Source organism: Rhinolophus sinicus, chromosome 1, assembly GCF_057876585.1.
Source record: "Rhinolophus sinicus isolate RSI-liver-muscle chromosome 1, RSI-T2T, whole genome shotgun sequence".
In the NCBI taxonomy this organism is placed as follows: Eukaryota; Metazoa; Chordata; class Mammalia; order Chiroptera; family Rhinolophidae; genus Rhinolophus; species Rhinolophus sinicus.
Genome location: NC_142501.1, coordinates 208952231 through 208967596, shown reverse-complemented (window position 1 = coordinate 208967596; position 15366 = coordinate 208952231). Strand labels below are relative to the sequence as shown.

The window sequence follows — 15366 nt, the reverse complement described above, 5'->3', positions numbered from 1 at the left end:
ACACAGATTGGTCACGTTCTGAAGGTCCTTTATCTAGTGACACCAACATGCCCTCCAGCTTTTCCTGATCTCCTGAGACTGACATAGATGCCCTACCTTCATGCATCTACAGCAATAATATGTAACATAGCGTAACATAACAACATAATATAACGTAATGCTCTCATACGTATACTTACCTGTATGCCAAAAATGACTTGAGTGCTGGAGCTACAGCTAAGGATTCTTTGTGACAGAGAGCGCCTGGACGTATTAGGTGTTCAGCAATGTGTGTTGAGTAAAGAAAACAACAGAACACGTATTTCGAGAAAGAAGCCAATTTCAAACGGACCCTCCATTTGAAGGTCACTGTCCAGTCTTAGTACCTGCGGTTATTGAAATTGATGTTTTCTTTCCTGAATGTTCCTTGTGCCAGTAACAGAAGCCTGGAGCTAGGGGATTATCATCTACAGAGATTGTGTGAGAGCAAAGCCAAAGCAAACAAACAAAAGTTTTTTTAAAGCCTAAGTCCACAGAAAGAGAGAAAAAGGATTCCCATCGCATCATTTCAGCATCTGGATTCAGCCAGCCCTGAGCCCAAGTTACCACTGGGTTTTCCAATTACACGAGGCAACATTTTCCTTGGGGCTTAAACCAGTTTGAGCTGTGTTTCTGTTCTGTCACTTACAACGGAAAGAACCTTGACTAACAGCGAAATATCAGGGATCGGGGCTTGGCCAGCTGCTGAGTCTTTTTCTCCTTTCAGAGTTGAGCTGAGTCTTGTGCAATCCAGAAATCACTGTTTTAGGGACTGTTGCATAGTAGACATTGAAATGCGTAATGCTCTAGATGAGTTATTTTACTTTTCACCATATCTGTGGCTCCACACACAGGACGTGCTCTTCTCTGCCACATACAAACGTATGTTTCCAATCTAAGCCCCTGGAGCCCCTCACTATTTAAGTGCAGTGGGGAGATGGCAAATGAATAAGAGGTGGGTTGTTTTCTGTTAATGGGATTACACAGAGTTCAAGCTCCTTTTATATTTTTATCAAGATATTGAATGTTGTCCTCTCCAAAAATAATCCGCAAATACATGTAATCAGAATTCAAACTTAATTAGTAGTAACATACTTGACTATTTAAAATGGATGCGCTGAAAAATCTCAAATTATGATGCCCATCTATACAAGTAAAAAGATAGGGAAAGACAAGGTTTTTGAGGCAGATCCTCAAATACTTTTAAGACTTTTAGAGAAGAAAGAGACCCCTCACAAATGTCTCCTTTTTACTTCTTTCTTATCCACCAAAACTTAGTCAATACCAGGCACAGAACAAACGTTCAGTTAAAAAAAGGGGGGGGGGGGGAGTAAATATGTCCAGTCATTCAGCTTTTTCATTCCTGTGAAACTTATTGGGTTTTTAATATATTCTAGGGAAAAGAAAGCAAAGGAGTCCCTGTACCTTGGTGCTCCTTGCCTGGCAGGGGATTTGGCCCTGAGAACAGCTAAAATATAACGAATCGACTACATGAGACGGTGCTGTGCAAACTCAAGTCACCAATATGTCATCCTGGAGATAATTTTGGACATATTCACTAGTCAATCTTATTATGTGCTTCTTAACTTTTTATATCAGTTTGATCGTAAGGCTTTTGTGAATAAGAGATGCTGTCATCCACTAGATGCATTCTATTGTTTCTATTGCATTAAAACAAACATAAATGCATAGTGAAATGAAAATGGGGTCCATCCATGTGCCACCTAAAATCTTGTCACTTAAACCAGTGATAGTCATCATAAACTCATGAAAAAATTACTGCTATGTTTCCCCGAAAATAAGACCTAGCTGGACAATCAGCTCTAATGTGTCCTTTGGAGCAAAAGTTAATATAAGGCCCAGTCTTATTTTACTATAATATAAGACTGGGTGTAATATAGTATAATATAGTATAATACTGGTCTTATATTAATTTTTGCTCCAAAAGACGCATTAGAGCTGATGGTCTGGCTAGGCCTTATTTTCGGGGAAACACGGTATCCAATATGCACTTCTAAGGTTCATAGGGGCACAAAGAGAAAGGGCTGGAGATCCGTCATGAGCACATTTGCAGTGAAACAATCCCTCCGACAGATGAGGGGCAGGCACTTCGCTGGAAGGAGTCTGAGTGGGCACTGGGAGACGTGGGTGGATGTGGGGTGTGCTTTGGAGCTATTGACCAGGACTGCTGATGGGCTGGGTGGGGTAAGAACACAGAGAGGGAAATAGACTGTAAAATGTGTGTAACTCCTGGATTTGGAAGGGCATGGCCCTGGGGTGGTGCCTGCCACAAGGTGGAGAAGATGGGTCACCGAGCCCTTCGGGCCAGGAGTACTCAGGTGCACTCCACTGGGAGTGGTGAAGTTAAGACGTCTATTACAAATCTGAGGGGAGGACATGAATGAGCAGCTGGATACCAGAAGATGGAATTCCAGAGACATGAGAGGCAGCAGTGTAACTTGGAATTCCCTGCAATACAGATGTGTTTAAGGCACTCCCATAGATGAACCCACCCAGAGAGGGTGTGTAGATGGGGCAAGACAGAGCTAAGGAATGAGGCCTTCCATTTAGAGGACATCAAAAGATTTTCCTTTCCCTATTAGCTGCAAACCCAGTCCCTTTTCCCTTCCCCAGGGTTAAGGACTAGTATGAATTTGGTCTAACTGGTGTGTGCCTTTCAAGTCCATTTACAAAGAAAGATTATGCAACATTTCCTAAGTATGAAATTTTTATGAAGGATAACATCATAAATACATGCATGTGTTATCACTTCAGAAATAAAGCTTTCCTTCCCAGGAAGGTCAGAGAGGCTACCATACAAGGCAGTCTGGGCTTGTATTCAGCCTCTGCTGACGTTTTACACAATATTGTCCCCCATGAGGAGAAGATCTACGGGACCCAGTTGCTATGAAGGACCCTAGTCCAACACACTATTTTCTCGTTCTGCCTGCAATTTCTCTGAGGCATGTTTTGGAGGACTGAGAAATTCTGTTTTGCTGGCTGAGTCTTCACAGTTTGTACTTTCAGTGTTGTGTGAGGTAGCTGGTGCTTGCATTCCAACCACCCCAAAACTAGAGGTGTGAACAACAGTGATTTCTTTGACTGATCTTACAGTCTTGAGAGCTCAATAGATGATTCTTCTTGTCTCATCTCTGCTGGGCTCTCGGGTGCATCGGTGATTAGCTGTGAGACTAGCTGGTACCTGGAGCTAGATGGTCTCCCTTGCCGGCAGCTGGTTGGCTGTCAGGTGGGAGGCTGTGGTTTTCTTCCACATGGGCTCCTCTGCTTCAGAAACTGGCTCGGGCTCTTTCACATGGCAATCTTGGCATTCCAAGGACAGGAAGTGGGTAAGCCCCAACTCACAAGTGCTTTCAACTTCTGCTTGAGCTACTTGGCTAATATCCCAGTTACCAAAGCAAGTCCCGTGGCCAGCTGCATTTCCTGGGCTGGGGAAACACCATCCACTCTGTCACACAGCACCGTGGAGTGCACTCAGGCCCAGGGAGATTTGGTGGCCAGTGTTGCAATCAATCACAATTATGATTGGCTATTTTTGTTGCATTTGCTATTCCACATATTCCAGAAGCAATGAACTTGTGACAATGCTTTCATGTGAACATGCCTTCTGCAAATGTTTGGAGATTGCTTCCTTCAAAATGTCTTCTGTGGGGGCATTGCAAATCCCTCTGGCTTCTGTTGGAAAAAGAGCACTTTGAGGATTAATGCTGATGGCAAATCTTGCCCTCATTTTCCAGAAATCACTTGTTCCTGTGTCACCTCAAATGTGCCCACTCTCCCCCACATCTCATTCCTGCCAAATATCACAATTGGGTGATCAAAATCAATCTGCTGTCTGTCTCACTGTGATTCCGTGATTTTACTGACTCAGCTCACTTAGGTACAACCTCAGAGTTGGAGGTGATAACTTTTTAAATTATCTAATAATAAAGTTAGAGTAATAGCCTCTAAACAGGGTTTACATTTTTAATTATGATGCTTTTTTGATTACTCTGGAATTCTAGTTTATGCAACCCCTGTCATTAACCAGGACCTCATACTGTATTGCTCTAAGAAAACAAACATCTAGTATATGTTTTCTAAATGCCAGGGAATTTATATATGCTTTATCCTTGTTATGTCCATTTACAAGGAAACCACATCTAAGAAGATAAATCAATTCATTTGAAGTTAAAGCTATTGGTTTCAAATTCAACCTTACCAACTAACGGCTGAACAAAGCTATCTGAGCTGCACATATTTAAAGTCTAAGATAATGCTGTTAATACCTCAAATATTACTGTGGACATGAAATTAGACACTATATGTGAGGAAACCCATCAGGCCATGAGTTGGAACATTTATAAACCTGACAGTCAGGGTGTCTCAGTGGGAACCGGTAGAACCTGGGTTTATAACCAGCTCCCACATTCTTGTGGGAGTGAAATGGAGAGGGGAAAAGAGAGAACAAAATGGTATGTGCTACTAACATTTAACTCCAGGTTCAAGTGTATGAACCTTTTTGGGCACACACAGCCTTCCAGATATTGAGATCACTGATTTACATGCTATAGAAGTTGAATCTCGAATTAGTAGGACTTTTACCGCACCCCCCCCCCCCAAAGTGATTTTTACAATAAAATGAAACATCAGGTTTTTTTCAGTCCTTGGACTAGATTACTGTCCATCAAATATCCCCACAGTAGATTAATAATTCTATTCTCCTTGAAGGCAAGAATTCCATCCAAAGATGTGATAATAGGTCCAGGATTGAGCAGGGGAGTCGCCGGTGTCCCTGTTGAATTGCGCACCTTTCTTCTCACCACAAAAACCACGTGGGGGAGGGCTACATGAGGGGCAGGCCCTATGGCTTTTTTGTGCATTGATTTCTGATTTATGACTGGATTCAAGCCTGGGAGGGAACAGGTCATCCCCCATCCCATCTTTCAGATGTACCCAGCACAAATGAGATCTTGTCCATCAACCATTCATGAGCAGTTCTCCAAAGGGACACTGAATTATTCATGCACAAATAGAGGTTCCGGAATCTGTAACTGCGGTGTTTAGCATGGTCTAGTAGGAAATGTGTGCTGGCAGTTCAAGAATCAAAGTTAGAAAATAGTTCCTATCTAAAAAAATGATTTATGGAAGAAGCAAAAGAGTTTAGATTTCTACTATCAATGAGAAAAGATGGTATCTTTGCCTCAGTTTGAACAATATATAAAATTGACTGTTTTCCATAGTAGTTGATACACACACACACACACACACACACACACACACACGGGGTACCCAAAAATATATACACATTTTAATAACGGAAAACTGTACTAAAATTGTAATACTCAATATATACCGAAAACAAAAGATGATTACAAGTCACATGACTTCTGCAATTACAAGAGGTGCTCAAAAGTGGTTACCATCAGCGTCCAGACACATCTGATTATGGCGAACTACTGCTTGAGCAATGTTGACTGAAGTGTCCACTTTTCTAGATGTTTTTGGTACCCCCGGTACATATATGAGATATACTTTTATACGTTTTAATAACTTTAGCCAGCTAATATCCTCAGTTCATATTCTCTGTGTATCTCGTTTTTAAAAATAAACAAACAAAAACCTACCCCTTATTTTCAGTGCAGCATCTCTATATCTTTTATGAGTCTGGGAACAAAAATGATAAAGCTAGTAACAGAGAGAGAAAAATTTGCCTATACACCCTACTCAAAAACTATGCTCAGTTTTTTTTTTCCCCCCAAAAGCAGTCGCTTAAAAACTTCAATTAAACTTTCAATGAACTTCAATTGAGTGGCTTCCTGAAGGCCTTTTCCTAAGGGAATCATGCAAAGTATTGTAGAACAGCTTTTCTTTTCTTTTCTTTTTTTTTTTTTTCTCTCCTCTCCTCTCCTCTCCTCTCCTCTCCTCTCCTCTCCTCTCCTCTCCTCTCCTCTCCTCTCCTCTCCTCTCCTCTCCTCTCCTCTCCTCTCCTCTCCTCTCCTCTCCTCTCCTCTCCTTCTGTTGTCTGTACTCTTTTTTTGAGTCTTTCCAGCAAAAAAGCAAATTGACTGATTGGCATTCAGTGGAAGAGGCAGCACCTTACCTGCAAGGGACAACTTTATTTCTCAATACAATTATTTTGGTAATTACTTTATTGGGGGGAGGGGAAGGCTATAGTCCCAGGATCAACAATTGCATCAGAAAACTAATGATAGATCCTCATTCTTTCAGTAATTTAGGTTGTGAGTTATAGTCATAAAATTATTTTTTGCCAGGGACGGGAGGCAAGGCTTCTAGCTGCATGGTTCATTTTCTGAGCAATGAATATAGAAAGATTGACTTCTAATTTCTCCATGATGCAATAAATGTAGATGCTCTCAGGAGTTGGACTAAATGCATTCTTATTGAAATTAGGGAACATAATGTGAACTTTTAGCAGCTACCTGGTGTTGACACAAGAGTGAGAAGAAGCGGTAAGGGAAGAATGCGTGCCATTGATGCCATCTTTGGGGAATGCCGCCATGTGCTGGGCCAGGTCTGCCGAGGGTTGAAATACATCCTCCCTGAGCAGAGGTGTCTTCAGCAAGTGTCTCCATTGACTCCATCTGCAATCCGCAGACTTATTCCTCTTGCAAATTCCTTTTCATAAATCTGTGGCACTATGGGAAAACTCAGGTCCTGTACCCATCCATTACTAAAATGAACTTTGTTAAATTATGCAATTTTTTTTTGAATGAGACATATTTCCCTGAAAGCCTTGTGCCTCTATGGCAGAATAAATCCTACCTACGATGATAAGGGCTATGGGAGCAGAAGGTTTTGTCTAACATGGTTAAGTGTGAGCATTAATAAATTCTGAGCAAAACAATGACTGCTGTCCCATTCCAGGCTTTTAAAAATCATTTGCTGAGAGCATTTTGTCTATAAGCTGAGAATTGAATCTTTGTATCAACTTATTAAAGAAAGATTTTATTCAGTTCGACTAGAATGGCTATTATGTATGATGAAGGAACTACTTATTGTCTACAATGTTGCATAAAATTTTTAAGACTATTTTTTAGAGCAGTTTTAAGTTTATAAAATTTGAGCAGAAGGTACTAAGATGTCCCATATGCCCCTTGTCCCCACACCTGCACAGCCTCCCCCATTATCAACATCTGTCACGAGAGTGGGACATTTTCTACTAAGGATGGACCAACACTGAGACATCACAATCACCCAGAGTTCATAGTTTTTCTTAGGATTCACTATCCATGGTGTACAAAAACATATATTGTATATTTTCTAAATGTCAGCATATTTATATATATATTATCTTTATTAGGTCCACTTACTCACAAGGAAACTACATCTAAGAAGTTAGATAAATTGGTTTAAAAATCAAAGATAACGGTTTCAAATTCAGCTTTACCAGTTAATGGCTGAGCAAATGTACGTGAGCTTCATGCATTTAATCTATAAAATAATGCTGTTGTATTAATACACACCTCACACGTTATATTCAATGGGTTTTGACAAAATGTATAGTGACATGTATCCTTCATCATAATATTATACAGTCTTTTCACTTCCTTAAAAATCCTCCATGCTCTGTCTATTCATCCCCCCCCCCCCAAGCCCCAACTCCTGGCAGCGACTGACCATTTTCTGCCTCCATAGTTTTACCTTTTCCAGAATGTCATATAATTGGAATCAGAGTATGGAGCCATCTCAGATTGACTTTTTTCACTTAGTCATATGCATTTAAGTTTCCTCCATGTCTTTTCATGGCTTTATAGCTTATTGATCTTTTTTTAATCTCTGACTAATATTGCATGGTCCGGACATACAGTAGTTTATTTATGTGTTCACTTACTGAAAGCTAATTTAGTTGCCTCCAAGTTTTAGTATTTATGAATAAAGCTACTATAAACATGTGTGCAGGTTTTTGTGTGAACATAAGGTTTCATCTCCTTTAGGTAAATACTAGGAGCATGATTGCTGGCTTGTATATTAAAATTTTAATTAGTTTTATAAAAAAACAAAAATGCCAAACTGTTTTCCAAAGTGGCCGGGTCATTTTGCATTCCCACCAGCAAAGCATGAGAGTTCCTGTTGCTCCATGTCCTCTCCTCCTCATGTCGTCAATGGTCTGGATTTGGGTCATTCTAAACGGTGAGCAGTGGTTTTTCATTGTTATAATTCACATTTCCCTGATGATGTGTGATGTGAAACATCTTTTTATATGCTTGTTTGCGTGCACACACACACTGTCCATGGACACATAGATACTGTGGACAGAAAGGGGTACTGTGATAAATCATATATTCCCAACTGGGCAGGTCATGGTGGATACTCATGACCCAGGCCTGTGTCTTTAGTGAAAGGTTTATAAGCCAGCCCTCACTATATTCTTGTCCATCTAGGTTAACACATCTTTAAAATGCCAGAAGTAATACCCCTCAAAGGCATGGCCACCCTCAAGAAAACACAGTATCTTGGTAACTGTCTTGTTAATCCAGTCCCACCTTGTTTTCTCCCATCTTCATTTAATTTTCCTTATGTTCCCACCTTAATGTCAAATGCATAAAACGAATTGCAGAACTGTCATTCTGTGGAGCATTCGAGCTCTTGCTTCTCAGCCATTGTCGTCCGTTTTGGCTCAAATAAACTTATAACATTTTCTATAGGTTAGGATGTTTCTTATGTCAGCAATATAGAAGACCGTGTGTGTGTGTGTGTGTGTATGTGTGTATGTATGTGTGTGTGTATATATATACATATATATATATATATATATATATATATATATATATATATATATGTTAATATTTGTGTATATGTGTGTATTCCAGATACATAATATCTGTAGTATCTGGAATGCATACATTAATATTTTTGTATATGAGTATGTGTGTATTGCAGATAGTATGCAGTAGTACATGGTATCTGGACTACACACACACACACATTAATATTATATACATATATATATACATGTTTTTCCTTGGTAGGTGTCTGTTAAGGCCTTTGGCTGGTTTTTTAATCAATGTGTCCAATATCTCATCTTCGTTCCTCTAATAGATGTGTCACATACTAAGATCTCCTTTTATAGCCTAGGGCAGTCGGGTGCACGGGGCTTCAGCAACGTCTTCGGGTTGCACAGACCCAGCAGCAAAACCCCTTTCAGCAAAGGGTTGGTCCCTTGCTCACTGGCATCCATCCCACTGCCTTCTGGCAAAGATGCTGAGTGATCACAGGCAGCACCAGCGCTCTGTGCTTCCCACTCATATCAGCTCACGCCACGCTATTTCTTGATCTTCTCAGATATCCTATGTGTGCTTGGTCTTCTTACCCCACAATTATTGACTTAATTTTGACTGAGACGGCCTGGAAACAGAAGTACTTATGCTGCTCCCATTCCTCTCTCACGGGGCAAGTCCTAGTGTCTTTGTCATCCTCCACTAGGTGGACAGGATTTGAGGTCTTGTTTTCAAGCTGCTTCCCTTTTATTTACAAGTGTTGAGTCCCTACCTTGAGCTCCCTACCTGGACACAGGTCCTCTGTTACTTATGGACACATTGGTCAGACCAACTGGTACCTCTAAGCACCACTAATTCCTCAGGTGAAGATGGCAGCTGATTTGCCATGACTGATAGGGTCCCTCCTACCCTCCATTAATGTCCCTCTGAAAAGGCTTGCATTAGCATAACTACTGAACGTGTGTAACTATGGATTATAGAAGCTACAGGCCAAATTCCAGGAGGTGGTGGTTTCTGATGATATCATCTGTGAAGATACAGTGAGAAACACATTCTTGGATCTTTCCCAGGTTCTCCCAGTTTTGAACCACAGCATGGTAGGAGCATGGGGGTGAGTCTGACACCCTCCCCAGGTCCTTGTCACCTGGGCCCTCCCATGGTGGACCCATTCTGTCAGTCCCAGGCTCTTGGGGACACTGTTAACCTATAACTCTTTGGTGCCCGATCTTAGCATTGTGTCAAACTTTTTTTTTTTTTTTTCATTTTATTCTTTTCTATACAAATAAGGCAAGCATTCATGGTTTCAAAAGAATACTAATTCTAAGGTAAAGCAATGAGAAATGAAAAAAAAAAATACAATATGAGAAGTTCACCTATAGAGATACTTGTAATTTTAAAGACCATTCATAACTACTGTTCTCCTTTACCTGTTATTTCTAAGGTGAAAACGTGTTTTAAATTGGGTTCACCCAAAAATGACTCCAGAGACTAGACTTTCAGTGAAAGAGTTTATTTTGTAAGTTGGGAGGTGATCCCAGGAAGCGCTAGGAGCAGAGAAGAGAGGTTGGACATGGCAGGGAGGGAAGCAAATAAAAGGTGTGTTCTCAGGCAGATTACAAGTGTGGGCACCTGAGCTCCGCCTGGACGGGGAACCTGGGAGGCCGTGCGGGACGCACAGCACAGACATTCTGCCTGGGAATTGAGGAGGCCGAGCTTCTCTCCCTGTAATTCCCATTTGTCACGGGTGGACGGGTAGCCCTCAGTACTTCTGGCCTAGAGTGAAGGTTGGTGAAATGCCCACAAGTAGACTGTTGGCAGGTACAGGAATGGTGAGTGCCAGGGGGAGTGGGCAGGGCACCCATGGAGCGTGTCACAATGTGGTGTTGTGTTGCGAACTCAACTGAAACCTCGCTTATGAACGCCCAGCCACTTTTGGGAGGCTGCGTGGGGTAACAGAAAGATCAAAAGCTCGAAAGCACAGAGGAAAAGCCTGACTTTGATTCTCAGCTCTGCCAATAAAGAACCATGTGACTCTGGGATATTATTCTGAGATAAAAAAAGAAATGAGCTATCAGGCCCCAAAGAGACATGGAAGAACCTTAACTGCATATGGCTAAGTGAAAGAAGCCCGTCTGAAAAGGCTCCAGTCTGTGTAATTCTAAGATTCTGCCATCATGTGACATTCTGTAAAAGGCACGATCATAGAGACCGTAAAAAGATCAGTAGCTACTAGGGGTTGGAGGGAGGGTAAGAGGAATCAGTAAGTAGAGCACAGGACATTTTTAGGGCAGTGAAACTATTCTACATGACACTGTATGGTGTGTGTGTGTGTGTGTGTGTGTGTGTGTGTGTATTTGATAAATATATGATATTTATCAAAGGCTGTAGAATGTACGACATAAAGAGTGAATCCTGCTGTAAACTATGGACTTTGGTTAATAACAATATTTCAATATTGGCTTCTCCATCTTAACAAGTGTACCACACTATTCTGAAACATTAATGATAGGAAAAACCTCTCTTTGGGGGTAGTAGTGGTGAGGCCGTAGTTTTTGTTCAAATTTTTTGTAAGTCTAACATTGCTCTAAGAAAATAAATTCTGTTAATAAAATACTACCAACTAATTCACCATAAAACAAACCACAAACAAGTAAGTAAATCAGTCATGCCATTACAGTCTGACGTTTGAATAAATTGGCCCTTGGAGAATTTTCGTATCATTTGTAAAAGTCTTACATGTTTAGAAAAGCAGAAAAGAAAATTCTCGCGAAATACCAGTTCCCTGACACAAGCACCATTCTGTCTGGTATTGTTCAAGAAACGAATATTGTGTGTTTCTCTGGCCACTGTTCATTTCCAACCCTTAATTGATCACATCTTGCTAGAGAGTATGTGTTCCAAATCAAGGGCTGCATTTCTCCTGAAGTTCATTTCCCAGTATCCTGCATGTAGCCTCCGCCAAACATAGTATTCTATTGACTCAGTAACCAATGAGATGCCTCGATCTAGTCATGCTTCTGTGCTCATTTCTTTCCATTCCCACATTTGGGCTTAGGATCAGCTGAGTAAAAGGAAGGGATTGGATAAAGAAAGCTTCATATCTGTCTCAGAATGGCTGCAAAAAGTGGAGACGATGGATCCCCAAGAGTAAGTCATGCAGAATCTGATCCCAGCCCCTCCCCCTCTCTCTGTGACCATGGGTGGGACAGCTAAGGCCTCTAAGCCTCTTCCATAAAATGGGTAATTATTAAAGCAGATCCATCCTCCTCCTCCTCACAGCGCACTGAGTAATTCTTGTTTCTTTATCTCTGTACCATTCTTTCAGCCGACTGAAGAGCTCCAAATCTTGTACCTGGACTCTTGCCAAACCAGTTAAGTAGGTTTATTTTGATTCTGCATTTCAGTTTAAACTGCTCTTTCTAACTGAACGAGCCCCAGAGTTGAAGCCTTGCTATTTATAAACAACGTGACTCTCCTTTTTTTTTTTTTTTTTTTTTTTTGGTTTTTCCCTAAAGAGACTTTATTTTTAGTTTTAGCAGAATCACCAAGATTTTGTGTTTGTTAAAATAAATTCACGTGGCAGAGATCTTTTGACTAAAAAGTGGGATGCAAAATTATTTTCTGAAAAACGAAACCTTGCATTTAAAATTTTTCTTTAAGTAGTTTAAAGAAACTTAGATAACTAGGTTATCTACTGGAATGTTAGAGCTGGGAGTGGGACTTAAATGATCTCATCCACCCTTTCTATTGAAGGATGTGGAAATTGAGTACCAGAAAGAAGCAACGTTTAAGATCAGACAGCTACCTACAATCAGAAATCAGATTAACCCCACAAAGCCTTAGTCCACTTCAAAAAATAAAATAAAATAAAGTAACAATTGAGTGAATATAACTACTCATGAGATATTATTGATAAGTCATGGATACAGGCATAAATTCCACTACTCTCCTCTTCCCAGTTGGGGGAGGTTTCCTAAAATTAAAACCTCTGAATGAGCCTCATTTTCCTCAGGGTATAGCTTTAAAATAGATGTAAGGTGGAAGACATATAAGTATGGTATTGCTTTGAAATTTTGTTTCCATGTGGACAGAGAAGTAAAAAGGGTTCCAGCCATGTTAGGTATTTCTTTCTTTAAGACACTCTCTGTTCTTCTAAATAAATGTCAGATACAGGTTTCTGCTTGTATTATGGGAAGGCATGGACCAGTCTGGATCTAGACCCCACCATAAATACACTCTCTCGGGCTGACTCCTCTTTGCATCCATTTTCCCCCCATCTCTGCTCAGCAAAACGTTTTACCATAATTTGAATGGTGAGTTTTACGATATAGGTTAGAGATTAGAGGGATGAAAGCTACTCTCGTCTTAAACTAGACAAGATGAAGACTCCACATGGGTCTTCGGGGCTCCCTCTCATCAACCGGCTGCTTGAGACAAAGACCCAGCGAGGAGTTAAGTGTTGCCCTGTCTTTTATTCACCTTCCTATTCTCCCTGATGTCCTGGCAGAGAACAGCAGTGGCTGACCAAGTCAGGTTGTTACTATCCCTGGATCCTGTGGACAAAGTTTTCCCACCATCTTAACCGGATGCCAAGCTAACATGGCATCCCCAATAGGGATACCCAGTGAGAGCACCTAATGTGTACCAGACAGTATTCAAGTTGTGTTGTGTACATTCTTTCTAACCTTCAACAACCGTGCAAGAAAATAAAATCAGATTAAAGAGTAAAATCCTAGATCAGTAGATGGTCAAGTATTCTGCCTTCCGAACACTAATGGATGGAAACAAGGGCTTGAACAAAGTGATACATTTTATTTATCATTCAACCAACACCACCACCAACAATCCCAACAACAACTAAAAAAATCTTAAAGATGGCATTGCTTATTTTATAGTTGTGGAAATTGAGGTCCCTGGATATTACGTGGATATGAGATCCTCAGAGTCCAAGAGTTTACTTGTGACTAATGGGGTCTAAAACTCAAGGATGGCAGTTTCCTATCTAACTCTTCCCATAACAGCAGGGCTCTATATTTGGCTTGAGAAATGATTGATGTTCCCTTTGAGAAAATGCTTTTTAAAGATACACACATTTGTTCCCTGGTGTGCGTGCAGTTCTGGGAAGGCACTACACATAGGCTAATCAAGCGGAGCCACAAGGAGCCAGCTCAGGGTGAATGCGGAAGTTATTCAGATTCTCCACCCTGACCTTGCCATGGCCTGGGATAAGTCACGGCTTTCTGTAGAACCCGCAGGAAACAATCAGAAGGAAGGGCCATGAGTAACGTGTTGAATTCCAAAGCAGTGCTGACCAGATGGGAAGTTCACGAACAGGGTAAACGGAGAAAGCCCAGTGGCAACCAAGGCATGTGACTGGAGGAGGTACCAGCTATGGTCCGTAGAAGTGATTTACTCAGAGTCAGACCCTTTAGGTCCAATGGAATCAATACTGTGTGTTCTATCTTGAGTGTGATTATAGTCTCTTCTGCATTGTGAAAAATACATCCATTAATTAAAGAACTGGGATAAAATGTCACATCTGTAAAAACTTTACTCGTCTGCTAGTTAGTTACTTCTTTACATATATGTGCATGATCATGCATATTATTCTGTAATGTAAGTATGATAATTAACTTACCATATTCTGTTTGGATTCTGCCAGGGAGGCAGGCCCACTGTGAGTAATGGGAAGAAAAGGACGTATTATAGGGGTTAAGCCGTAATAACTGGGGAGCTGAGGAAGATTGTTGCCTCAGTATTGGCCGCAGAGCTAGAGTTGCTGAACATCAGCAAGGCCAGCAGTTGGAGAAAAAAAGCTGGAAGTGAAACTGCAGGCAGCAGGGACAGACTGGGATCTGTAAAGAAAACCAGGACACATGAGACAAACTGAATGATGCCACATCTGTCACTGGCTCCCACCTCAACAACACAGGTGGCCCGTAGAAGAAGCTGACGCTTTTTGTCACGAGGTTAGATGCTCGCCTGGTTCCAGATTTGGAGCAGCTAAAAAAGACAACCCAGCAGGAGGCAGAGGGCCTGCAATTTTAGTGCAACATGGAGCCACTCCTTTTCTCCCATGTCAGCAATTACATCAGCTCATCAACAACAACGTGTGAAAGCCACATGGTTTTTGTCACCTTAAACCAACATTGGAAAATAATCACTGAGGTTGCTCTGCCCTGTTACAAATCATGCTCAATTTTTCTTGTGTCAAACCCTGATCTGGATTAACACAGGAAAGGGAATTCTGTGAAGGACCACTTTACTTACATAAGTTGATGCCATGTTTCCCCAAAAATAAGACCTAGCTGGACAATCAGCTCTAATGCATCTTTTGGAGCAAAAATTAATACAAGACCGGGTCTTATATCAATTTTTGCTCCAAAAGATGCATTAGAGCTGATTGTCCTGCTAGGTCTTATTTTCGGGAAAACATGGTATAGTATAAAGCCATCCTAGACTGTGATCTCCTCAAGGAGACACTGCATGTCTTATTCAGTTTTGTAAGACCTTAAAAGTGAGTAACCTGGTGTCTGGAACATAGTAGGAACTGCCGAAAGGTAAATCTATATCTATATCTATATCATCATCTATATCTATGTCTATGTCT

General features: G+C 41.0%; 1 long non-coding RNA gene across 1 annotated transcript in view; it reads left to right on the top strand.

Moving 5' to 3' along the window:
• LOC148759333 (uncharacterized) overlaps window positions 1-15366 on the top strand; it is a 50281-nt gene that overhangs the window by 9618 nt on the left and 25297 nt on the right. Inside the window, exon 2 of the long non-coding RNA XR_016019187.1 lies at window positions 8091-8169. This is a non-coding gene — a long non-coding RNA (uncharacterized LOC148759333). The remainder of the gene's footprint in view (window positions 1-8090; window positions 8170-15366) is intronic.